This window comes from Toxorhynchites rutilus, chromosome 3 (genome assembly GCF_029784135.1).
Source record: "Toxorhynchites rutilus septentrionalis strain SRP chromosome 3, ASM2978413v1, whole genome shotgun sequence".
Classification (NCBI taxonomy): Eukaryota; Metazoa; Arthropoda; class Insecta; order Diptera; family Culicidae; genus Toxorhynchites; species Toxorhynchites rutilus.
Window position 1 is genome coordinate 218,312,484 of NC_073746.1, and position 27,972 is coordinate 218,340,455.

The 27,972-nt window shown below is 37.8% G+C and overlaps 1 protein-coding gene across 8 annotated transcripts in view; it reads left to right on the top strand.

Moving 5' to 3' along the window:
* The first annotated feature begins 5,737 nt into the window (after positions 1–5,737).
* Positions 5,738–27,972, top strand: part of LOC129775114 (lachesin-like) — a 277,293-nt gene continuing 255,058 nt past the window's right edge. For 3 of the 8 annotated variants that reach the window (XM_055779390.1, XM_055779391.1, XM_055779397.1), the window contains exon 1: positions 5,746–6,397. The gene's annotated coding sequence lies outside the window, so the exon portion shown is untranslated. Of the gene's footprint in view, positions 6,398–27,972 lie in introns of all 8 variants that reach the window. The other 5 variants (XM_055779393.1, XM_055779395.1, XM_055779394.1 and 2 more) reach the window with 5 other exon arrangements.

Here is a 27,972-nt window from a genome sequence, read left to right on the forward strand (position 1 = left end):
ATCTGCTCTTGCGGAAAGCGGAGCGCCCCCTTCGTGATGACCGGCACGGTAAACGGGCAGGTTTACCTTAAGGAGTGCCTACAGAAGCGCTTACTACCACTATTGAAGCAGCACGAGGGCCCGACCATCTTCTGGCCGGATCTCGCTTCGTGCCACTATTCAAAGGACGTGTTGGAAGGAAATGAACCCGCCCAACGCGCCGGAGCTTCGCCCAATAGAGAAATATTGGGCGATTATGAAGCAGGCCCTCCGGAAGAACCCAAAAGTTGTCAAATCGGAGGCGGACTTCAAGAGAAAATGGATTTCTGTTCAAAAAAAACTACAACTTGACGTTGTACATAACCTTATGGACGGGGTAAAGAGGAAGGTACGAGCATACGGGCTTGGGCTCGAAGTATGAAAAATGGAAAATGCCAAAAGTTGTTTAATAGTTTTTATTTTACTGTCTAAAATTTTCAAAAGGATCGGTCTACTGGGCGAATTTCTGCAGCGTTTTTTCCGTGGTGCAATTTGATGTGACACACCCTTTATTAGTCAAATAATTTCATTCGATACCGATATTGAGTGGATTACAAAAAATACATTTTACCGGCGGTGCATCGGCAGACGAAGAAAAACTGCATGCCGCGTTGTTCTAGTCGGAACGTTGGAATTTATGTTTTCCAGCAGTGTTGAACAGTCCATGTTGTCGTTAAGAATGTCGAAAATCAATAACCGCTGCAACAGAATCCTTCAACTCGCCAAGTTCGGGAGATGTATAAGAGCACAACGTTGTTCGTAAGGTGGCAGTCGAATGGGATCATTCCACGGTAGCAAACGAAGCGCATAACGGAGAAAGTTCCGTTGAATTCGTTCGATTCGGTTGACCTGTACGGCGTGGTATGGCGCAATAAACAATAAACGTTTCTTAAATCCTGTGTGTTCCGTTTTAAGAATCCAAGCACCGAGTATGCTTTGGCTGTTGTAGCTGCTATGTGCTGAGAAAAGTTCACTTTACTATCGAGTAGCACACCGAGGTCCTTAACAACGCTGACTCTAGCGATACTGGTTGTGGACATTTTATAGTCGAATGTTGTTGTAGTTCATGTCCGACAGAAAGAGATGACATTACATTTTCTTATGTTCCCCTCCATTCCGTTTTGCTCACACCAGTTTTGTAATGCATCGATATCAGCTAGGATGGCATAGCACTCGACTATTGAGGAGACTACCCTTAGAATTTGAGATCGTCGGCGAACATCACCTTCGGAGAACTAATCGAGTGGCAGAGGTCGTTGACAAACAGCACAAATATAAGTGGTCCCAGGTGGCTACCTTGGGGGACACCGGACGTGATCTCAAACGGGGCCGAGTTTGCTCCATCAATGCGCACATACGCACGACGTTCGGTAAGATAGGACATAATCCAGCGAGTCAACCAAGCGGGTAGGCCCATCCTGCTCAGTTTGTCCACTGCGAGAGAATGTGGAACTCTGTCAAACGCTTTTGTAATGGCGTTGTTATATCCTACACTACATACTCCAACTCAACCGACTTCTACACTACATACTTCAACTTCTTCTACACATATCTCTGGAAACTCAGAAAAAATGAGTGGCTCCATAGTTGTGAAACGCAGTGTATAAGAAACGTCCGTAAACCTAGTGTTAACAACTTTTATAGTCTCTTGCATCTGATGGTTCGTCCATAACTTCCGGTTGCTCTTGCAAACGCTGTTAGTGGGCATCTGTTAAGATAAAGAAGGAGGAGATAATCAACTTGTTTTCATAACAATATGTTCGTCCTTCCCTCCTATGGAGTGTCCGTCTTACCCGACTTGAATGGTATTTTTCCATCGATATTTCTGGAGTAAAAATGAGAAAACTCGTAGCTCATTAGATAAACTGGCGTCGATTTGCTGCCGTTTTTCCTGAGCGGCCACCAACGAGGAGACATAGACCATCAAATTAGTTGTGGTCGAGCGTTTTCTCACAAATCCATGCTGGTGCTCAGAAATTATCCGATGTACGTGAGGATAAAGCGAATCGTGGATGAGACTTTCCAAAGCTTCAGGCAAGCAACTCAAGATCGAGATGCCACGGTAGTATGCTGCTTGTCTTATGTATAGGAGTAATAGTAGCAGTTTTCCAAAAACTTGGAAAAGTACCCTCCTTAATGGAACGATTGAAAAGGATGGTGGTGGGAACGGTAAGCGAATCGGCACAGTTCTTGATGAAAAGCGGAAATAGACGATCAGGTCCCGCGCCTTTAGCTACATCTAATCCTTGCAGTTTTTTCAGCACATCGTCGGCAGAAAAGTTGAAAGGCGCGATATTCAAATTATGGCTAGGCAAACTGTCCAGGTACGTTTCAGACGATTGTGGTCGGTCTTTTCTTAGCACACTACTGAAGAAAGACGAAAACAAATTAGCCGTTTCGAGTGGGGTTTCGACTGAAATTCCATTATAGGAGACATGATGAGGAACCCCCTTTGTCTGTTTTCGACTTCTCACGTACGACCAAAACGATTTGGGATCTTGCTTAATACTGGCTTCTGTGCGCTGAATATAGCTGCTGAAGCAACGGGTATTCAAAGAGTTGTATTCGCTCTCTAAATCACGTAGCTCAACTTTGCGTAGTTCACTCCTCGACCGAAAATAGCGTTTCCTAGCTTTGCGTAGACGATTTCGGTGATGCTGCAGCTCGTTATTCCACCATGGCTGTCTCTTTCCGCTCAAACAGCGTCGCTTCCTCACAGGGACGGCATAACAGACTATTGAAAGCACTCGTTGATAAAAAGTGGCAACCGCCTCGTCGATGGTGCACCCGTTCAGACACTCATCCCAATGGACAGCGGATATCTTTGAATTTAGCGACGCAAAATCGCATTGACTAAAATCAAAATCGTAGGGATCCGAGATGTTCGAGCAGTGGCTTTCCCTAGCGATTTCGAATTTCAGGAAGAAGGGCTTATGATGGTGATCGATGTTAAGCATGGGCAACGGTGGCTCGAATAAATCGATATTCTTCTCGTTGACAAACGCCAAATCGAGCAGTCTCCCATGCACGTTAGTCAGCAGCGATAAAGGTTTGTTCCATAATGCAGATCAATAAGTCAAAAGGAACGGGGTCAATTTTTTATTAATGAGGGACAACCCTACAGACATACAAACATGCATACAAATAGGTCAAGTTGAAGGAAACCGTTTTAAAAAAAAATATTGGCTATTTTGTTACAGCGGCCATCTTGGATTTGAATTTTTCATGATCTACTGGTCAAGCCTCTTCACTTGATACCCATTTTATGGGGTTTGTTTTGAGATAATATGTTATCCGCCATTTTGTGGTGGCGGCCATTTTTGATTTGCATTTTTCATAAATAACTGTGTTCTACTAGTCAATCTAATTCATTTGATACCTATATTGATGGGTTTTTGAGAAAATAAGCAATCCGCCATTTTGTAGCGGCCCCCATTTTGGATTTTTAAAATCATGAAATTCGCAGTTTTAATTAATGACTGCAGAGATAAAGGTATGTTCCAAATTTCGGATTCATCGGTCAACAGGAAGGGGTTCAAATTTCTATTAAAGTGGTGAAGTGCTACAGACAAACATGTTACAAACATACAAATTACTGGGCAAACTAAATAAAACCGTTTAAAAATATAGCGCCCTTGGTCCTGAGGCCGTTTAAACTATGAAAAAACAAATACAATCAATAATTACGAAAAATAATATCTTATTTGTTTAAAGTTTAGTATTTTTTCCATGAAGACCAGCTAATAGGCTTTAACTTGGTGTATCGATCATCTGAATCGCTGTAGTATTTCAAAAGTTTTTTGAAAAAAGTCACTCTTGGGAAAAATGGGAAAAAACTGATTTTCGAAACGGTCGCCCTAACGGAAAAATAAAAAAATACAGGTCTAATTTTTTGCAATTAAATACAAAACGACCACTTTTCACGAAGTTCTGAGAATCACTATATCGGTTTGGCATGGAATGACTGTATAACTACACTACGCAATAAAGAATCTCGACATTTCAACACAGAAACAGAAAATAGACTTCAATATATGTTAACCTCGATCAATGGATAAAAGTTATTACAAAAATTAAAATAAAAATGCAACCATTTTTTGTAATTTTCGTTATTCAATCCGAAATGCGTCAAAATGACGCGTCCCGTAAATCTAGTGTTAATGAAGGATCCCCCGTGAACACAGCTGCGTTGAGTTTCAACATTACAAGAACAACACTCATACGGCACCTCAAAAATTCCAGTTTTTCACCACAGCTGGGACCACTTTCGACTGTTTTCAGTCAGCAATAGGTACAAGAGCTAGTGCGCCATCTCCTCGACCTTGATTCTATGGGAAGACCATGACGGAAGTCAGAAAATAACGAAAAAAAATTGACTGAAGCATTCGTTCAATAAACCAACTTGGATGGCTCAGATGGCTGAAATAAACCAACTTCAAATGCTGGCTTAGCGGCTTTTAAAACGTAATCCAATACGCTGCGTTTCACAACTATAGAACAGAAACAGTGGAATTTCTGTTTTTTTAATGCTCCGCGCCTGAACACAACAATAAAGTTCAAATGGCCAGTCTTTTGAATGAAGATAGTTGTTATATCCTACACTATATAGTTCAATTCAACTGACTTCTAACATATATCTGGAAACTCAGAAAAAATTAATGGTTCAATAGTTATGAAACGCAGTGTATTGCCACCAATTTTTTCAGAGTCATTTCAATAGTTAATTTTTTATCAATGGTAAATATGTGTTATTTCTCATGTAAGTATTATTTTCTCTGAATTTGGATTCGATTCTTTGTCTTGTTTCCACGGTCTTAAAAAGGGTTAAATAGTAACAAAGAGCTGTAGACGAACAGTTGGGAGAATGATTGAAAGCAATTAAAACTGCACAGTTTCAAATTTTGAGTTCGATTTACTCGAAATCCTAATTGTGTTACTTATTCCGGTCTGACTGAATATTGACCATATGGACCTCAAACCAAACCTTCCACTGAATCACTCAAATTTGTGAAATCAATCTCCAATCAATTCACTTGAAATCAAACCGAAAGTTACAATTTAAATCATTAATATTCCTTTTATTCATCAAATTTTTCAGCATAAAAATTTTCAGTCGATTTATTTCTATAATTTTTGAATGTAATGAAATGATGTAAATGAAATGAAATAATAAATTATCATCTTGGTGGAACGGTAAATTTCAGTGCTCTGATCCACTATCCATCTCAGATTGTATCTAATGTTAGATGACATTCCGGAAATATCTCATTAAACCTCCACCCTCCTCCACATTTCCGGCGCCCCACGCATCCAAGTGACAAAGAATCGACAGATTCGTTCATAATTCGTCACACACAAGAAAAAAAAAACAGTGAAATTCGTGTCCTGTCACTTGTAACGTCACGCATTGTTCGAAAGCAACGAACGCGACAAATACCTTTCGCGTGTGAAGAAGGATGACGACAAATGCTTAGAATACTCGTGTGTTTGTGTTTGTTGTTCCGACTGCGGAGAGCGAGAGAAGCTGGTGGATCCTTTATCTCATCTAGGAGAGGCAGGAGATTTCCCACACACACAGGATTCAGCCTCGTTCGAATTGTGAGCGAAATTTCGCGTCGGGGAAAATTGCTCTCTTCCTTGCTCTTCTGAATTTCCCAGCGAATGCACGGGCTCTGCATATAGAGGCAATTTTTCACGCAACAAGGATGTTAGTTTACGACGAGGCTTTGATTTCGAAGGACGCGATGGTGAACTTGTCCCGGTTATGGTAAAGGTGCGAACAGCAGAAGTGGGTTCCATGGAAACTGTGTATACAATCGCACAGAGCGGGTGTTCGTGTATGCTTTCAGTGATGGAATTTGTTGCTTCATCCGATGTGTTCCGATGCCGCAGTTTCTAAGGGTACCTTAGAATGGAGGTGAACCGAAAGCTTGAGAAATTCTATTACTTCGAATAACACTCTGGTGATGGTGTGATAATTGCACTGTGGCGTTCGGATGCAAAGGATTGTTTGGCCGAAAACAAATATTAGAAAAAGTGGAAGTTATTACTTCTGAGTAATTGTTCTGAAGGCACATGTGGCCTCGACCCGGAAGAAAATGAATTACGTTAGGCGATAATGCTGTGAGTAATCACAAGTGGTTTGGCCTGTGAAGTATACTTCCGTGCAATCGAATCAAAAGTATATAAGTGCACGCCAGTGGATAAGTGCTTACAACAAAAGAAAGAACCTCACATTGAATGCTTGATTGCGCAAAAATCATATGCATGGAAAGCTGAACGAAAATGTTTGCTATATGTTGATTGCTGGTGCCCCAAATCCTGCGTAAACAGTGTATGCACATCTACCTGGATTTATTTGTGCCGGAGTATCCCACATGTACGTATAGGTATATCACAGTTTTGTTGTTATTCAATGTTTTGCGGACAACAAATTTCCTCTCGATGTATCGTGATGCGATGGTTTTCCCTTGCAAATGCCACCCCTAACTGATTGCATATACCCGCTGTGGCATTTGTGTTATGTGATTTGGAGTAGCTGATAGTACGCCATGTGACACTATTATAAAACAATCACGCAATCATTCTTCACTCTGTACGGCTTTGGTTTATGGAAAAGACACACTGCCTGAATTGTTACGCTGTTAATTGCATAAAACAATAGCCAAAATCACCCGCCAAACCGTGCGACAGAATGTGTGGAATTAATGTTCCTCTTGCATCGTTAAGTCTTGATAATTATCGCATACCACAGCCAGACAAGCATTTCGATGGCGTAGAAACCGTATTGCCGGACGGCACAGACTGAAATCCATAATGAATAAATTACGCATGTTAGGTTATATTCTTTACACCCCATTGTGTTCGCATTACTATAGAAAATGATAAATCATATTTTGAAAAATAGACAACATTGTTCTACAGGTCCTTTCCCGAGTTATTGCAATTGGATACAGTCGCTTACAAAAAATAAGTTTGAATGTATAACGCCTTGATACACGAAAAGGATCCCAATTACAATCACTTCCAGCATTTGAATGATTGATGAAACTCTTGACGAATGATACCATTTGACATCGTTTGAATGACGCTTTCCATTTCACTTTTTCTGCTTTCTACGTGTGTAAATCGCATCTGTTCTGAATTCCGCCTTCAGAATTGAGAGGCGATTATGACATTGAGCCGGTTTGTGTCTGTGTGGGCTTTATGGTGATGGTGTGATATTTTTTATGGGGAATCGTGTGGGGAATCGGATGTTTCGTAAATTTAATTAATGTTTCTTTTCGCATAACAATTGAATTTGTTGCGACAAATTGAATAATACAACAATGCAATCATCACACATTTTTATACAGAGTGATAAAGAGATTTTATAATCACCTGTCCGTAATTCTAAAATCAAACATTTTTGAAAATGTTGGTTCATTTTCTGTAATGTTTTTTTTCTAGGGCAGAGGTCTCCCTTTTTTTTAGCTTTGAGACTCAATTTGTTTGCAATTAGGGATCTCGTGGTTCCCTGAAAGATAACAAGATAACAACGTTATTGAGTGACAAGACCTCTTGTTTCCCGTCTAATCAAAAAAGTAGAAAAATCTGAGTCTAGAGCCTAGAGTACGGAAACTTGATGTAGGAACAATTGCTTTCGAATTGAGTTCTTTCATTGAAAAAATTTCGATATTACCAACCTACTCAATGTAGAGTCGTGCAATGAGCATGATATGATTATACAACAACCTTTATAATAAAATCTTGATAGTCTCGAAACTCTGTTAACCAGGCTTCGTCCATATTTTGGGTGTCACCATTTTCCAAGTCATATTCTCTTCTTTGATTCTGATAGGTGTTGCTATCGGCAAATGTAGAATAATTCTTAGCGATTCAACTCGTCCGTCAAGAAAAAAACAAGCAAGAACGAATAAATAAAACAGACCATGGAGTAGAGCAAAGCAGCTGTCTTTGATGAACGGAACAGTCATTAAACGTTCACCTAAGTCAGTGATTTTCAACCGGTGGAGAATTCCCCCTAGTGAGGAATTTGGTTTTTAAAGGGGGGAAATATGCAAGGGAATATTGCACATTTACATCTTCCATTACTTTACTGATATGCTTCAGACTTTCTTACAGAATACTGATAGGGGTGAAGTACTGGAATTAATTTTCGTAAAGGGAAGAATTAAGCAAAAAAGGTTGAACCAGATCTTTTGAATCATTCATTCGATCTATCGTTCAGCAGTATCAATACCGGAATCAACTACAACATACAGTAGAGTCCCGATTATCCGCGAAATAATCTGGCTAGGTAATCGTGTATAACAAAAATCGCGGATAACGCGATAATGGGCTAAAAATGAGGTTTAAACACAACATAAAGATATTTCGTCATGAAAACTTTGAAAACTAATGAAAATGAAAACTATTATCAATACAAAAATCATTAAACTACCATTCTGTAAGGTCGGGCACACCTGTGGTCAGAAAATGTGAAAGCCATGACCAAAACTAAAGAACAAGTGCCTACTTCTTACTGACAAATTCCGGGAAGCTTTTACTATGGAGTTACTATGGAACTCGTTTTTACGGATAATCCGCTCGCGGATAATCGGGGTTCTATTGTAGAATGTTAGGCTGGAACCCAACAAACGTAGGCAGCCTTACAGCTATTCATGTCCTGGCCTGGTATCTTTAGATTAGATAGAACATTTTCTAATTTGTGTGGAATTTATTTCTTTTAATTACTGAGGAAAGAAAAAGGTTTTCTTCTTTTAAACTTGCAAATTGTATGTAAAAATATGTTTCCCACCCGATAATGTTGTGTGTAATGGTTTGATTCGGGCAATTTTTTCTATCTTCTGTTGGAAATTAATCTAGTTAATAAAAAAATCTATCAGAGAAGAAATCACGTAACGACATTTTTCAATTTTCGCTAACAACCCGGTAATGCTTATCACAATAAATCGTTCACGCAATAGGCCAAATAATGGATTGAAAGCAACAGATTTTTTTTCCAATTTGATTATTTGTTTACCCAATTAATTGTCATAGCTACTTACGGGTTTTTTTCTGATAAAATGAATCATCTAAATTTACACATAAATTTAAAAAAGCTCGAAATTTTACTGTGCCAAAAAATATAATTTAAACACAATGATGAACTAATACTTTAAAATAAAGAATACATCATACATCAACAAAATAAGCCGCACGCTAAAGGCGGTTTGCTCATGAATGACACTACCGTTATCTTTTTTTAGTTTTCTCCAAGCATTCTCGTTATAATCATCCGTTCCGTCCAGCGCAATCTACTTCCCATATGTATTCAGTTCAGCTGCACTTCATTCGTTCCCAAACAGTTCGTTCGGAGTCAGTTCGTATGGCGAACGACCTTTCGTGCATTTTTTTTGGTGAATCATTTGTTTCGTACCGTTCGCCCATTTCTACATTTCTCGAGAATTAATCAAGCAAATGCAACCAAATTAGGCATCTGGAGGTTTTAGGGTGCAATAAATGTTTCTCTGGTAGTTAGACACTCCACCCCCTCTCTAAGGGGGGGCTGCCATACAAATGAAACAAATTTCTGGATTACTCGAGAATTAATCAAGCAAATGAAACCAAATTGGGCATATTGAGGTTTTAGGGTGCAATAAATATTTCTATGATGGTTGAACACTCCACCCCCCCTCTCTAAGGGGGGGCTGCCATACAAATGAAACACAAATTTCTGGATTACTCGAGAATTAATCAAGCAAACCAAACCAAACTTGGCGAGTGCACCCATGGCCGAGTGGTTAGCGTCTCACATTATCATGCCGGGTGTTCGGGTGCGATTCCCGTTCTGGCCGGGGGATTTTTCGTCAGAAAAATTTCCTTCGACTTGCACTGTGGTCACGCGTATTCTAGAACTTGCCCCTTGGAATACATTCAAGGCGTGTTATTTGGCTTAACAAATCTCAACTAAGTATCAATAAATGACGCTAGCTAATGGATACGTTGAGACGGCAAAAGTTCCACAGGGAACGTTAACGCCATTCAAGAAGAAGAAGAAACCATACTTGGCATGTGGAGGTTTTAGGATGCAATAAATGTTTCTTCGGTGGTTCGACACTCCTCCTTCTCTTTTAGGGTGGGCTGTCGTACAAATGAAAAACAAATTTCTGCATAAGTCGAAAACTAATCAAGCAAATGGAGGCAAATTTGGCATGTGAAAATTTTAGGGGGGCACGAAACTTTTCTATAGTGAATAGACACTCCTCCCTCCTCTCTAAGGGGAGAAAAGGGGAGGGTCTGTCTTTATTCTATCATATTTTCTGTATCAAACATTTATTCCATGTAACGGAGAAACATGTTATTTGCAAGAGGTTGAAAAATCTTGAACGAGAATTGTTTCTGAAAATAATCTGATATTGTAATGATGAGTTTTGGTAGAAGTACTAGGATTTTTTAGTAAAAGGTAAATTCAACGGGGTCGATTAGAAGATCAATCAATGAACAGTTCTGCGATTGTACTCATGACCTTGCGCTTAGTAAGAGAACGTGAATGTTTGAAGGTATTGATAACAAATTGCCGGGTCCGCTAGTACTGAATAAATTTCCTGTTCAATTGTATATAGTACACCATATATCGCATTAACGATTCTGAGTAATATGCATTTGAAATCCCTTAATTTTTCGTTACAGTTTTCGTAGAGTGACCCCCCTATATAGAAATCAAAAACAATCCAATACGATTATAGTATTTGTTTTACAGATATCATATCGTCTTCCACGTCCAGTTTATTTCTTGCCTTTGGTCAGTAATATCCTACTTCAAAGCAATTCCAGCTTCACCTATCCGGCAAAGCGATCAGGCACTCGATGTTTTTCAAATACCTTGGAGTATATTTTGACTCTAAATGTACCTGGGGAATACACATTGCGTGTTTGAAACAGAAATGCCAGCAAAGAATCAATTTTCTCCAAACAATAACCGGAACATGGTGGGGTGCCCATCCAGGAGACCTCATTTAGTTGTACAAAACAACGATATTGTCAGTGTTAGAATATGGCAGTTTTTGCTTCCGATCAGCTGCCAGGATTCATATTCTCAAGCTGGAGAGGATACAATATCGTTGCTTGCGTATAGCCATGGGGTGTTTGCATTCGACACATACGATGAGTCTCGAAGTCTTGGCAGGAGTACCCCCGCTTACTCTTCGGTTCACAGAATTATCCTACAGATTTCTCATCCGTTGCAATATCATGAATCCATTGGTGATTGATAACTTCGAAAATCTACTCCAACTGACTCCTCAGTCAAGTTTTATGTCTTTATACCATGAGTACCTTACCCATGAAGTGCACCCTTCACCGGGCATCTCCAACCAAATTTGCTTCCCATACTTTTGCAATTCCTCTGTCAATTTTGATCTGTCCATGCGACAAAAAATCCACGGAATCCCAGATCATCTACGCTCCGATTCTATTCCGCCGATATTTTCGGCAGAATATGGGAAAGTTAGATGTGATAAAATGTTCTTTACTGACGGTTCATTCATAAATGGGTCCACTGGCTTCGGCATCTTCAATGAAAATTCCAGTGCCTCTTGTAAACTCAAAGATCCTTGTTCCGTGTATTTCGCTGAAATGGGTGCGATATACTATGCTCTAGGAATCATTGAAACACTGCCCATCGACCATTATTTATTTTTTTCAGGTAGTCTCAGCTCAATAGAGGCAATCCGTTCAATGGAAGTTGATAAACGCTCATCTTATTTCCTAACAAGAATAAGACATCTATTGAGTGTTTTGGTCGAAAAATTATTCAAGATTACCTTTGAATGGGTTCCCTCTCATTGCTCGATTCCGGGGAATGAGAAAGCGGACTCGCTAGCTAAGGAGGGCGCTTCAGAAGGCATATTTTTTGAAAGGCAAATTGCTTATAACGAATTTTTTCACATTCCTCGTCAGTACACACTCGTTAGTTGGCAGCGCATGTGGAGTGAAGTTGAGTTCGGTCGCTGGTTACACACAATTATCTCGACGACTGCTTGGTTTAAGGGATTGAATGTAGGTCGTGATTTTATTCGCGTGATATCTCGGCTTATGTCCAATCACTACAACCTAAACGCCCATCTCTATCGCATTGGGCTCGCAGAAAACAATCTTTGTGATTGTGGCGATGGCTACCACGACATCGAGCATATTGTCTGGTCGTGTATCCGGTTCCATGTTGCTCGCTCTCAGCTCTCTAGAGCACTGAGAGCAAAAGGCAGACAATCGGATATCCCCGTCCGGGATATCTTAAGTAGCCGTGATCTTCTGCTTCATCTATACCTGTTCCTCAGAAACGCCGATGTCAACGTTTAATGATGTTTCCTTCGTTGTGTCCCTGTTTCATATCCCTTCTATCCGATCGATAAACTTTTACTTAGTCGCGGCAATACATACACACACTCTTTACAGATACACGAGCCAAAGGTTGTGCAGTCCACTGATCATTCAACAAGAGCCAAAGGTTGTACCGCTAGTGACCATTCTATCCTGGATTCCTCGAGTCGAGAAGACGCACCACGCTAGATATGGGGTACAGACTAGGGGGGCGTTGCTGATGAATGGTCAGCTGCATCCCAATAGGAAGTATCCCGTGTCGGGCACAGGTACAGAGCATTGGGGACAGCAACAGCACAATTACGAAAACACTTGTAATACTAACCTCGAGCCAACCGCGAGTAATCGGTTACATATTACTAACATAGTTATAAGGCGAACATTGTCGAAATATTGAACTCCCGGCCCCGTCAGGTTGACGCCATATGAGCCTCAATAAAAAATATATATATATATATATATATATATATATATATATATATATATATATATATATATATATATATATATATATATATATATATATATATTTTGGATAGAAAAAGAAAAGAAACAACCACTCAGAAAAAGTGTAGTAGGCTAGAAATATTGTGGCACGTTATTGTTATAAAAAATAGGGTAACCAAAATGTTCGATGAAATAAAAAATATAACTTTCTTATCTGTATAGATAGAGATAAACATAGTTCGAAAATGTTGTCGCCCCAGATATTGTAAACAACTTTGTAGAACAACATATTTTTCTATCCCTAGAAATAACCGATGTAGCACATTTTATCTAAGTTGTGCTAGGGACACCATGAAAAAAACTGTTTTTTACTTCAACTTTTATTTTAGAAATTATACATTCAAAATGTCTTCAAAAGATTTTTAGAGCTATTAGTAAGCTCTAAAAGTCTTCTGAAGACAGTTTTCATGTCAATATCTCTTTCAATATCCCAACTATGCTGAAAGTTATTCATATTTCTTCCCCAAAAATACGCTTTCTTCATATGTTTATCATTCTCCCTGGGCAAACATAAACCATGTGTATTGGCGGCATTTGAAAGAGCATATATCAATCTACATAATGTGAGATTTTCAAAACTATGTTATTTTTTTTTTATTTGAGTAAATTAAAATTAAAATCATGAGTTTTTGGGTGAAAAACCATGATTAACTTTCAGTAGGATTAAGCTAAGTTCTGCATCGCAAAATGTTTGTTTTGATAAGCTCTAAAAGTCTGATGTAGAAGTTTTGATGTAGAATTCTAAATACAAAAGTTAGAGCAAAAAAAAACTCGTTTTGTCATGGTCACCCTAATGCAACATTGAAAAAAAGCGCTATATCGATTATTTTAAAAGATAGAAAAATACTTTGTTCTACAAAGTTGCTTACAATAACTACAACGTTGTTGAACTATATTTATCTCCATCTATAAAGATAAGAAAGTTAGATTTTTTTTATTTCAACGAACATTTTAGTCACCCTATTTTTGACAACATTAAAATAGGCGCTCTATCATATGCAACAACTTTTCCAAAGACAGTTTTTGTCTAGAGAACAACTGTAGAGCTCTAATTGCTCATTTCCATTTAAATGCACCTCTTGGACCATTAGCCATTGGATACAATGATATACATGGTCGATAGCTACGATTGTTTTCGCAGTGGTATCGATGTATGGAAATTGTATTTCGCTGTTAATTTAGCATTTGTGGAGAACAAATTGGACCAATCACAACGAGGGATTTAGCGGGATCAATTGTTTTTGTAGATTTTTGTTTTGTTTTGATAGATATAGAAATATTTCCAATAAAATGTTGCAAACATCTTTGCCATCTATCAAGAAATGGTCGAGTTTTAAGCGTAAACATTCTGTCATTATTTATTACATGTTTTACATGTTGTCATCATTTCTTACATGTTCAGTTTTTTAATTTTAATTTTACACCCCATATCTTCCTGTTAGAATAGTCCTCCGTCAATACACATAAATTGTTGATAATTTTTATGAACTTTATTTAATTTAATCCAACTTACGAAATTTCGCCATAGAAACAGAAGATTAAATGAAGACAAATAATATGTAATATTTCGATTTATAGTCAATCTTCCAATTGCCATCTGGAAAATATTTATGAAAAATCATCTCACAATCTTTGCGCGGATCCATCACTCAACGAAATTCTGCTGCTTACTTTTCAACCACGCTTTGTTTCCCGACAATCTAACTATCTAATGAATCTAGTTTGAAAAATATCTTGGCATGGCCATTGCTGGGATAAAAATGTCATGGGATTTGGAGTAACTACCACGGCTGGTAAAATAGAAGAATCTTCGAATAACTCTTGAAGCTACTGTTTCTTTTCCCATCCGTTTAATCTTCAGCCATTCAGAACAGCTATCTATGGTGGGTTGGAAAATTATTGATAATTTCTGTAGGAAATCTGTTCAATGGCCTCATTGCTGGAAATCACTCTTGGATTCTGCTCATTTTGAAAAAGGGATATCGTATTTTGAGCAAACATTGTTTTTTGATGGGAAAACTCCAATGCAGTGGTTGACGAAATGTTATTCCACGTCTGCTCTCCGAGAATAACAGTTTATCGGTGGTTTAATGAATTTAAAATTGGCCGTACAAGCACAGCAGATGCACCTCGCTCTGGAAGGCCAAAGAAGCTACGAATCCAGAAATCGTAAAATAAGTACATCGACTCGTTTTGAACGATCGTAAAGTGAAGTAACGTGAGTTAGCTGAGGCCGTAGGTATTTTAAAAGAACGAGCGGGATACAGTTTGCACGCCATTTTGGACATGAAAAAGCTATCCGCGCGATGGGTGCCACGTTTGCTGACCGTCGACCCAAAACAGCGGTACGTTGATGAGTCAACAGCCGGTTTGGCGTTGTTGAGGCGTAATTCTTTCGACGTTTTGTGACAATGGATGAAACTTGAATCCAGGAGGAATCGAGTCCTCCGAGAAAATACCCAGCGCAAATGAGATTCGACTATCGATCACGACATTCATACACAAATAATTTTATAATGCAGCTTTCATCAAAGTGATTTCTTCGATATGGTGAAATATCCACAATCATATATTTCGTATTCTTCATTATCAAATTCATAGTCAATGGCACCCATCGGTATCGGAATTATCATCAACACCACGATTTTCGCTAAATGCTACTTTCAGTTCGGTCTACAGAAACTTTTCTGAATTCTTTTGGTGCCCTGAAAAGGGCCGTTGATTATACGCTAAGGTAATAGCACGCTCCTCGAATACGACGGGCCAGCTGGATGTCCTTGGGCATAATGTGACGCGTTTTGCGTGGATGGCACACAAATTGGTATCTTTGAATAGGCCTCCTGCATTACCATAACGGCGGAACTTTGGAAACGCAAGTCGGTTTTGAAGTCCTGGGCAATTCCACGAACCAAACGCTGCAAAGGTAACTTGCGGATCATCAATCCGACCGACTTCTGATAGCGACGAATTTCACACAAAGCAACGGTTTCCGGTCGGTAGCGATGTGGCTTCCTCACTCCTCCTGCGGCTAATGCGCTTTTCCGAGCTGCTTTCGTGGTGCCTTGCCACCGGTAGATTAACGAGTTGTCTGCTTGGTCCCAATGGAACGAGTCCTCGCGGTACGAGAGTAGAGGTAGAAATGAACAAAAGCAAAGGAAGCGTCATGCTTTATACCCAACCGTTCGGTTCAACTGCAGAAGAGAAATGGAATTGGAAAAGAAGACCATAATGCATAGGCGTCTGAGTGCGACCGTCCTCATCTCACATCGCCGCATCAACTGAATGGTTTTCTAAGCAATTTAAAAGCTATTGAAACAAGTTTTCGGGTCAACAATCAACAATCATATAACTCGTGGACATTTTGTCTTTCGAATAAAATGATTATCATACCTCTCCGTTCAGCCGGAAAAGAGATATTAACGTTCAAAACCTTGCAGTCCAGCGTCACTCTCTCGTTTTTGAATCTTCGAACTTACACCCCGGTACAGAAATGAAGGACGTAGTCCTACGTCAAAATCCCGGGACTTTTCTGCCCATCTATATCTGCAAAAAAATTGCCCGTAGTGGTGATAAGTTTGGCCACACCTGATATAGATAGATCTTGAAAAAAATGTTTGGCCAGGTGAAAAAACAAGATTTCCAGAAAAACGCGTGACCTAACTCATACTACGATTTGTTGTAATGAATGAAGCAATTTAACTACAAATAAGTTATTTTATGACTTTGGGGTTGTTAACATTGCAGTCCGGGATCCCTTCCTTAAGTAATAAATCTTGAGCAGATGACATATTCCATATTAACTACAAATCGGGATTTTTGTTGGATATGGAAAGTAGCATCGTTTTGATTTTTTTGATGCATTATAAACGTCAATGAGTATCGTCAGGTACAAGGTACTCTGAATCAGTGAAGGCAACAAAACTTTTCCACAATGGTTGTTCTGGCGGTTTAGCATGCATAGACATGCACTCCCCCTCGCTCTTTTGGATGACTGTTTACATTCTGATTTTTCGTTCACTTTCCAACGGCGGCTTCCGACACGCTGCGATTCTATTCCAGTTATCCACCACCCCTTCTGCGGAAATGGGGGTACTGCGAAGTGGATGCAGGCAGCTTGTCCGGATTGCTTACACAACATGGATGGATCGTCTGGCTTCCATGCGCGAAGCTTCTTGTCGAAAAGCTTCCATCGGGGAGAGCCTGCTATTAGTCGAGGCTGGAAGCTATATGGAGCGAATATGTTTGCACGCAATCTGAGACTGACGCAAGAGCAATTAACAACTTAGTCTGAGTGGCTCTCGAGGTTCGTAAAAAAAGGGTTTGTTATTACCGGAGCATGCCATGTAAGCATATGTACACACCTTACCTTGACATTGTTGATGGTTGATTCTATAAACAGCCTGTGTTGACATCACGTCGCAAACAAAACGGTTCCACATATGGCATCGAGATAAGGAATTCTCGTTAGCATGAGAATTGAGGGGAAAACGAGGCCTAATAGTCTTTCTGGAAAATGACCATTGTCAGACCAAGAATTTCATCTAAGGGAAGTTCTAAGTTATTAACATTATTTGTTAGTAAATATGTATAAGTTTTTTTTTTCTCAAGGAATAGTAGTAAATGTTAGTGAATATGTATAAGTTTTTTTTTCTCAAGGAATAGTAGAATCAACAAAGTAAATATATTTTGTTTAATTACTCACGAAATTGCATGAGCTTTGATTATTCAATTACGACAACACGTCAAGGAAAAACTAAACTCAAATAGGGGAAAAGGGGGGAATTTGGACCACCTAAGCAAATCGCCTAATATTTCCAAACCAATAAGGTCTGTATCAAAAATGTCACATTGTATACTGAGCTACACTTGTTTTCTCTCAATCAATAATGTTTAATCATTATATCAAGCTTTAAACTACCAAATATATCATAAAATTAAAGAGATTATTTTTGGACATTAAAATTTGATGCGAGGTGATTTGGACCATTTGTTTGGGTGGTTTAGTCCAGTGTATGTTTCATCGAAAAAAACATGCTTATGTTTATGTAAAGTATTTTGGGATAATGTTACAATCAGTAACAGTGTTTTGGGATCAATACCAGGTGTCTTGGCCAGATTTCAGACTAGAAAAATTGGATTGACACCATCTCGAATTCTGCATGAACCTTTTCACTGTTGTTCGAGCATTTTCAAACACTTTCGTTGTTGGTCAAAGAAAATCCGTTCTTGATGGCCTGAGTTGCTCTTTCAAGCTCCTCCTTCTTCCAACATTGTCTACCCATTCTCTTTTTGTAATTCCGTGACATCTGGAATCAATTAGATCAAAGAAAAGCCTTAAACCCGTAGGACCAATTCACCCCACAGAAGCGTGTTCATGTCACCCCACACAACATTCAAAAATTAAAATACAATTCATTTCATTTATTGTTATCAAACTTACAGTTTCGCTGCATCAAATTGTTCCTCTTCTGTAGGTGAACAGAACTTTACTGCACAATACTCGAAAAGTTTGTTTAATCAGCGGGAAAAATCTTAAAACCACGATTGGAAAACTCAAATTTTTGACAATCTAAGTGCTTGCTGTGTTCATGCTACCGTTTCCTTCCACCTGTCGAATTTTACCAAAGTTTTTTTTACGTTAGTTACATACGGTTCAATAATAAAAGAAAATAACATTATCAAAAATCCATGTTGAGCCGTACTTTTTGAGATAAAGGAGTGGTCCAACTCACCCCGTGTTACACTACATCCTAAAGCGGCGATGGTGACGATGGAATGTGACAATTACGCGATTATTAACACTCCTATACTCGCGCATTGGTCTGTCAGACCGAGAAATCAATAATTCGATCATTTCTCAGAAAATATCAACATCGTCGTTCGTCATCGTTTAGTGTATCGCATGTGTTGGTACAAAGGGGACGTGTGCCACTTTTTTTTAACACTTTCGGTCTGACACACCGACGCGAGTATAGGAGTAACTTTTTTGGACAAGTGCCTTTTTTCATATTCTAGAATATTGTTGAATGAAATGTATAAATTAATGTTAGTGGCGTGGGATATTTATTGAATATAATGCATAAGATCATTACCGGACTACTCTTATTTGATTTCAGTCCCTTTTTGTAATTGCATTGAACGGATCCATATATTAACTATTCGTCGATATATTCGTCGTTAGATTCATACGCTCAAAAGCAAAATATAAATGTTTGACTTTCGTATAGTTATTCGCTAAATATAATGGTCATGCATATACAGACTTTTGAAAGAATTTCACTTGTGGAAGAATTGTAAACAGTAAACTATAAACTAATCGGTGGCTTATGGTAATTTTTAGCAGTTACAGTTTCGGGGATATTTTTTTATAATGAAAAATATTAACAAAAAAACAAGAGAAAGAAAAGGAAGGTCCTAGAAATCCTTTTTTTATGCCCTATCTATAAAAAGGTATTAATTCTTAGTTTACCAAGAATACAGAGACAAAGAATATTAGAAATATGCGAAGTTTATATTCCAGAACCTTTATCATCTGGTGATTATCTAGAAGGTCAGTATACATTCTTCTCTCCGATAAAAGACCCGAAAACACGCAACAACTGCATGAAATGAAAAAAAAAAGTTTGTTTCGAGCATGCAGTTATGCTATGTTCTGATTCTAACTCCAATGAAACCACAATCGATTAATACGATTTTATATTATTTTATAGCTCTTTATACTTCCATGAATTATATTCACTTAATTACTTTCAATTAATAACAGTGAAAAATTCAAATTTCGTTATTTGTGTTGGAGTATCAAAAATTACTCTATTATGAGGAGGCTGAATTAGATGACTATTAAAACATAATAAAGACGAAGAAAACATATTTTTTGGGGTTTTTTCATTTAATCATACCCTCTTTTAAAAATAAATGCCAATAAAGCCTGAAGAATACACAATGGCAACATTACAGAGAAGTTCAATTTTCGGTCTGTGACACCGTGCGCGAGTATACGTGTTACGATTTTGCACGCGAGTACAGGAGGGTTAAGAAAACGATGAAATGTATGAATTCATCACACTCTCCGCTTCACTCATAGTTTTAATTTATCTGCACACATCCTCAGCAATGGTACAATTTGTGGAATGTGATATATTAAATTACATCGAGCTTAGCTTGCAATTGAGCATGCGAGCATACATTTTAGCCGCTGCTGGCGACATCAGATTTTCGCGTTTTTTCGCCTCCGTGCTATGCATGACTGTACCTCTATTTCGCCCGGTTTTATCAAAAGAAGAATTTCGTATTAATCCTATACCGTGCTTTCCCCAAGTCGAGGACATGTACATTTGCGAGTACAGAACGGTGTATACAACAGTGGGACAGTGTCAGGATGTTCTGGGCAGCACTCGCTGGACGCTGGATGTGAAGTATGCTGCAATGGTGTTTCCATGTTGTGAGATGTTCATAGTGTAGTATTTTTTTTTTGCACCAGTAAGCTTTTTATGCTCCACCGCAGATGGATGATAGACGCCAGGTAGCAGCAATGGCACCGGTGCATGCACATGCAACACATATGTAAAAGTCCTTCCGTTGCCATGCCATTGCGAGCAAATGGTCAGAAAATTGGAGGATGCATCATGAAGCAAGAAAGAGGAATAATGCATGAATTTATGGTATTTTTATGCATGCAAGCGCACGAAACTGCCTGTTACAATTTAGTTGAGTAAATCCGCCGGAATTACTGGATAAAAGCGGCTTCAAGGAGAGCAGAAACTTTTCGTGCCAACGGGTAAAATATTTTTTAAACTGGTTTCCCTCGGAAATGGTTGCTCGGTTATTTACTATTGTGCAGAAATATACCAATGTACGAATCATTGGTCTTTTGAAAGAACGTAGCTATTTAGGAAACCAATCCAATGAGAAAATAGAATTCGAAAACCATTGCTGATTTACACATTTCGTCGAGTTTCTTCTAGTTTCACATGCATGTTCATGTTTATGTTTCCACTGTTGTGTTTTCGAAGTTGAATTATCAAAATTCATACAACTCCGGGTATAAAATCCTCAAAACATCAATTAATATGAAATGAACCTACTTTAGCTGGTTTTTGTTCATATAAGATTTTAAACCCGACTATTTGAATAGTAGGGGAAAGGGGGGTAGTTTCGGACGGGGGTAGCTTCGGACAACGCTTTTAAAAATTAAGTGGTACAATTTTCAACCAAATTAAAAATAGAATACAAATAAAACAGCTGTCATATGGTTTGACATCTCCTGATCGTTTATTACTTACGAAAACAACACAGTGCCCTTTTTCATACACGTTTCGAAACTTTTGAGCTGGAAGTTGTAAGCATTTTCCTAATTCCTTTGTGAACGATTAAGAAATTTAAGTACACCACCTCAGTTAGTAACTAATATGAAATGAAAAAAACGTGCATACAATGGGAAAATAAAGGTCTATTTATAAGATAAAATTATGATTTGTCTTCGGATGGGGGTGGGGCATATTCGCACGTCGTTCACGGGGCACATTCGGACACCTCATAAAATTTGTGTCTGATTGTTGTATACTAACAAACATCAATTTAGTCTGATTCTCAGACCTAATGATGGTTCAAAACTTCGAAAAAAAAACCGTTAAAACCAGCATCAACGAAGATGAGATGGAAAGAGCTATCGAACTAGTTTCGAATAGAACGTTTTCATGATTTTAGCTCACCGGTGGTCCAACTGGGTCCATTGTCTTTGCTAATTTCTCAACTAACGGTTACATAACGGGAAAACTGTTTTGCAATGTTCTGGAACATTTGAAAAAGGTAGCAAAAAGCAACGTAAACGAATCAATTCCAAAATATCAAAAATCAATCAAAAAGTCATTGCACTTTGGAAACAATGAAATATTGCCGAGAGATTTTCACAATTCATATATCTTTTCCACCTTATGTCACAAATCGCTTACAACTGCTGGATGTTTCAGTTATGGTCCCTTTCAAGCAAAAGCTCTCAGTTTCCCAGAACGATTGGCTATTCAACCATCCTGGAAAAAAATATTTCTATACACGACCGTTCAGGTATAGTTGTATCGGCATTCTTTCAATCTGAGTAATATCCTAGCTGGATTCAAAATGACAGGTTGCTATCCATTCTCAAGAAAGGTTTTTCGGATAAGGATTTTGAATGCTCAAATGATTTCACCTGCTGGAGCGGAGGTAGCAACTGACTCATCGGGTAATACAACAATACTGCAAAACATTGCGTCTACAGCACAGATAGATTTTACTTTGGCAACTTTGTCCCCGGAAAATGTTGAACCTTTTCCAAAAGCTTCACCGCGGAAAACCACCGCTCGAAAACGGAAGAAAGCAAAATCACGAATTATTACTGACTCTCATAGCAAGCAGTTTCCTTTCAGTCAAAAACTGATAAACACAAAAATGCAGAATATGCTGGAAATAAGAGGAAACGGAAATAATTGCTGATAAACATAAAATTTTATTTTTTTTTTCGTTGTCCGAAAGCGCCCCAGTACTGTCCGAAACTTCCCCTCACATGGCACATTCGGACAAAAAGGCAATTTTCAAAAAATCGAATAAACCAATCGTAATTGCATCAATGCACACCTTTAACACTCTCATATGATACATTGATGTCCAAATGACAACTGAATTGAGGATTTTTTTTAAGTTTACAAAAAATATTAAAAATCAAGGAAAAAAAAGTGTCCGAATGTGCCCCCTCTCCCCTACTTTAAAACAATTTATAAGAAATGCAATTATAAACATGGTTCAGTAATGTAATCCGTGGTGCTCATTTCCATGATTCGGAAAACAAACTTATTAAATTTTAAGGAAAATATTTTCCAAAAATACAACTTACGAATGTTTATGTACAGCACCTCTATATTGTGTGTATTACAGGTTTACCGAGATAGGGCACACGAAGTTATCAGCGGCTTATCATTATAGTCTCAGACTCGGTTTACGGAATAGTATTTTCAGCCTGTTTGATCAATTATACAGAGTTCCCGTCAATACAATCAGACTGTGCTTTTCCAATTCAAGATAGCAATATATGCTCAAATGTCAAGAATCCAATTCTAAATCGAACGCCAACGCAACGCTGCGTCAGGAAAATTTCTCAGATATAATCATCTGCCTTCATATCAAACAGAACATAGTGGTGATAATCGTATTCAACGCCTAATCTAAGAGATTGGTGGTTCAAAGCCTTATTCCTCGCTTTACTCTACCACGTTGCCCGAATAGTCAGGTAAGGGCAAAATAAAGTTTCAGCGGTTGAGCCGTTGTTATTGTATCGTTATTGGTTGCGGTGTAGGCAAATTGACATTGCGTCTCCATTTCGCAATTTCAGTCGCGTTGAGACTCAGCAGAAAACTACATCATCGATTTTTTTAGCGTTACGTAAATTGTAGGGTAACACGGGGTGAGTTGGACATATGGGGTGATTTGAACCACCCCTTCATCTCAAAAAGTACGACTTAACTTGGATTTTTTATAATGTCATCTCCTTCTACTGTTGAACCGCACGTACCTAACGTAAAAAAACTTTGGTAAAATTGGACAGGTGGAAGGAAACGGTAGCATGAACACAAAATGTGAGTTTTCCGATCGTGGTTTTAAGGTTTTCCCCGCTGATTAAACAAACTTTTCGTGTATTGTGCAGTCAAGTTCTGTTCGTCTACAGAAGAGGAACAATTTGATGCAGCGAAACTGTCAGTTTGATAACAATAAATGGAATTAATTGTATTTTAATTTTTGCAAGTTGTGTGGGGTGACAGGGACACGTTTCTGTGGGGTGAATTGATCCTACAGGTTTCCGGCTTTTCTTTGATCTAATTGATTCCAGATGCCGCTGAATTACAAAAAAGGATGGGCAGACAACGTTGGAAGAAGGGAGAGCTTGAAAGAGCAACGCAGGCCATCAAGAAGGGATTTTTTTGACCAAGCATCGAAAGTGTTTGAAAATGCTCGAACAACAGTGAAAAGATCCATGCAGAATTCGAGATGGTCTCAATCTAATTTTTCTGGTCTGGAATCTGGCCAAGACACCTGTTATCGATCCCAGAACACTGTTACTGTTTGTAATATTATCCCAAAATACTTTACATAAACATAAGTATGTTTTTTTCGATGAAACACACGCTGGACCAAATCACCCCACAGACGGTCCAAATCACCCGCATCAAATGTTAATGTCCAAAAATAATCTCTTTAATTTTATGATATATTTGGTAATTTGAAGCTTGATATAATGATTAAACATTATTGATTGAGAGAAAACAAGTGTAGCTCGCTATACAATGTCACATTTTTTATTTAGACCGTATTGGTTTGGAAATATTAGGCGATTCGCTTAGGTGGTCCAAATTCCCCCCTTTTCCCCTACATGTTGCCTAAGAGGTAAATCGCTCTTTTGTCTGAGTTGACGGCATCGTCCGGATTAAGTGGTGATACAAACAATGGCGCGTGTGCAGTGTTCGGTCTGGCGTTGACACATTGAAAAAATTTATTCGTTGCTCCCATCCGGTCATTCTGTTCGATTTTGACGTAGGATTACGTCTTTGATTTCTATATAGGGGTTCACTCTATGAAATTGAAAATAAGGCATGTAACGATTCATCAAGTGATTTCAAACTCATACTACGCAAAATCGTTAGTGCGATATACAGTAGAACCACGAATATCCGCGAGCGTTTGATCCGCGGTACAGATTATCCGCGAAAGCGAGTTCCATAGTAATTCTATAGAGCTTCCCGAAATTAGTCAGTGAGAGGTAAGCACTTGCTCTTTTGTTTTGATTATGGCTTCCAGAGTATCAGTACACGGCCTTACAGGATAGTTTAATGATTTCTGTATTGATAAAGCATAGTTTTCATGCTGAAATGTTTTTACCTTACAATTCCCAACAAGTCACCCATACATCGGAAGGTAGGCACTTTCACAGGATTTTTCTAACAACAACTTTTTCATGATTTCTTTGAAAACATTACTAAACAAAACTGAGAGAATCCTAGTTTTGTTTAAAGTCAAAATAGCAATATAGCGTATTCGATAAAAGTTTTAGATTTTATTAAAATATGAACTTTTGTCAAAGATGTTAACTTTCTATCTTTTGTAGATTCTGTTATACATTATATTTTTGTAAGGAGACTTCTGAAAATATAGTGTCTCACTCATAAAATTTTCGTTTGTAAATTCTCGCATGTCAACAGTTTGCAAATATAGAAAAAGTTTGCAGAACATGTAAATCGCGATAATTTATGCATAAAAATGTTACGAGTTAAACAGTTCGGACTCGATTATCCGGAGATTCGATTATCCGGGATTCGATTATCCGGAATTTTTATACTCGATTATCCGGAGTATTTTATTTTTGATTTTCGTAAATTTTGAATAATTCGTATAATAATTCCATATTGAATAGCTAATATGGGTATCAAATGAAAGGACTTGATTAGTAGAATACAGTTATTTAAGAAAAACGCAAATCCAAGATGGCGGCCGCTACATAATGGGAGATTTCATATTTTCTCAGAACCCCATGAATATGGGTATCAATTGAAAAATATATATTTTTCCATAATCCCATCAATATGGGTATCAAATGAAAGGGCTTGACTGGTAGAACACAGTAGATCATGAAAAATCAAAATCCAATCCAAGATTTAATATTTTGTCAGAACCCCATCATTATGGGTATCAAATGAAAGAGCTTGACTAGTAGAACACAGTTATATATGAAAAATGCAAATCAAAATGGCCGCCACCACAAGATGGCGCCATATATATATTTTTTTCACAACCCCATCAATATGGGTATCAAATGAAAACGCTTGACAAGTAGAATACAGTTATTTATGAAAAATGCAAATCCAAGATGGCGACCACTACAAAATGGCGGATTACATATTTTCTCAGAACCCCATCATTATGGGTATCAAATGAAAGGGCTTGACTAGTAGAACACAGTTATTTATGAAAAACGCAAATCCAAGATGGCGGCCACTACATAATGGGAGATTTCATATTTTCTCAGAACCCCATCAATATGGGTATCAATTGAAAAATATATATTTTTCCACAATTCCATCATTCCATACCCATATTGTATCAAATGAAAGGGCTTGACTGGTAGAACACAGTAGATCATGAAAAATCAAAATCCAAGATGACCGCAGTTCCCAAATAAACAATTCCTTTTTAATGGTTCCATTAAGCTTGCCCTTTTTGTATGTATTTTTGGCTGTCCCAAATTAATAGAAAGTTGACCCCGCTCCTGTTGACTGATTGATCTGAAATTTGGAACATACATTTAATTCTACTGTCATTATAAAACTGCGTATTCCATGATCTTGAAAATCTCTTGACTTGGAGAATACACTACACTATGAACAACATAAATTCAAAAATGTCACTGCCACAAAATGGTCGACTATATATTTTTTGCAATCCCCTCAATATTGGTATCAAATGAAATGATTTGACTAATAGAATACAGTATATCATCAAAATATTCCGAATAAAGTTAGGTAAGAAAAAAAAATTAAAAAAATATATTTTATTAATGATTTTAATGTAGAGAAATATTTTAATGATACAGATGATTTACTAAAAACTAGAAAATAAAATAAGTAAAAACTTTTTAAGTAAAACGGCTAGAAAATAATTAGACATGTAGCAGTTAATAGTTATCATATCCGTTCCTTCATTAAACTGAGGCAATGATGAGACCAAAATAAAATCGTGGGGTATATGATGAAACAACTAACTGTGGATAATGAAAATCCAACGTTTATTTCTAACTTAATTTTCCTCGGAATATTTTCGTGATGTACTGTATCCTATTAGTCAAATAGTTTCATTTGATACCTATATTGAGGAGATTGCGAAAAATACACAGTCGACCATTTAGTGGCGGTGACCTCAATACTAAATGAAACCATTTAAAAATTAATTAGTTGTTCGGGGCTGCGGCCACCTTGGAATTGGATTTTTCATTATCTGCTATGTTCTACTAGTTGAGACCTTTCTTTTGATACCCATATTGATGAGGTATTGAAACAAAATGTATACGGCCATTTCAGATTTGCATTTTTCATAAATAACTGTGTTCTACTAGTGAATCCCTTTCATTTGATATACATATTGATGGGGTTCTAAGAAGATGTGTAATCCGCCATTTTGTAGCGGCCGCCATCTTGGATTTCCATTTTCCATAGATGACTGTGTTCTACTGGCCCTATCATTCGATACCCATATTGATGGGGTTTTGGGAAAACCCATATTGATGGGATTTTGAGAAAATATGTCCATAATCCGTCATTTTGTAGCGGCCGCCTTGTTGGATTTTCATGATCATGGAATACGCCGTTTAATAATGACCCCAGAAATAAGATGTATTCCAAATTTCAGATCAAACGGCCAACAGGAAGGGGGTTAAATTTCTATTAATGTGGTACAGCGCTACAGACAAAGTAACAAAGTTACAAAGTCACAAACATACAAACGGGTCAACCCAGATAAAACCGTTTAATAAATAAGTGCAAATCATAATTATATTATGTTTACCGATAGAAAATTCGTTATTTTTGACTCGATTACGCGGAGGATTCGATTATCCGGAGTGAAAAAAAATCAATACTCCGGATGATCGAATCCGACCTTTATAGCGTCGACAAAAGTTTTAGATTTTATTAAAATATGAACTTTTGTCAAAGACATTAACTTACTATCTTTGATAGATTCTGTAATACATTGCATTTTTGTAAAAAAAATAATGAAAAAATAATGTTTTTTTTCCAAAGACGTTTATTTATTTTTATTTTTTTTTATTTAAATCGTTTATTTTTACAGGCTCAGTTACATAGGTTTAAAGGAGCCGAACTCCTTACTGTATTGTTACTAGTATATATACATTTTTCCTTAATTCTAATGTTAATAATATAGGAAACCGATTACTCGTGGTCGACTCGAGTTTAGAAGGGTGACATATTTTCTTCAGGAAAAGGAGGGGATATGTTGACAATGATCACACTCACACTCTCAATCACACTCATCACACTCAATTCTTAA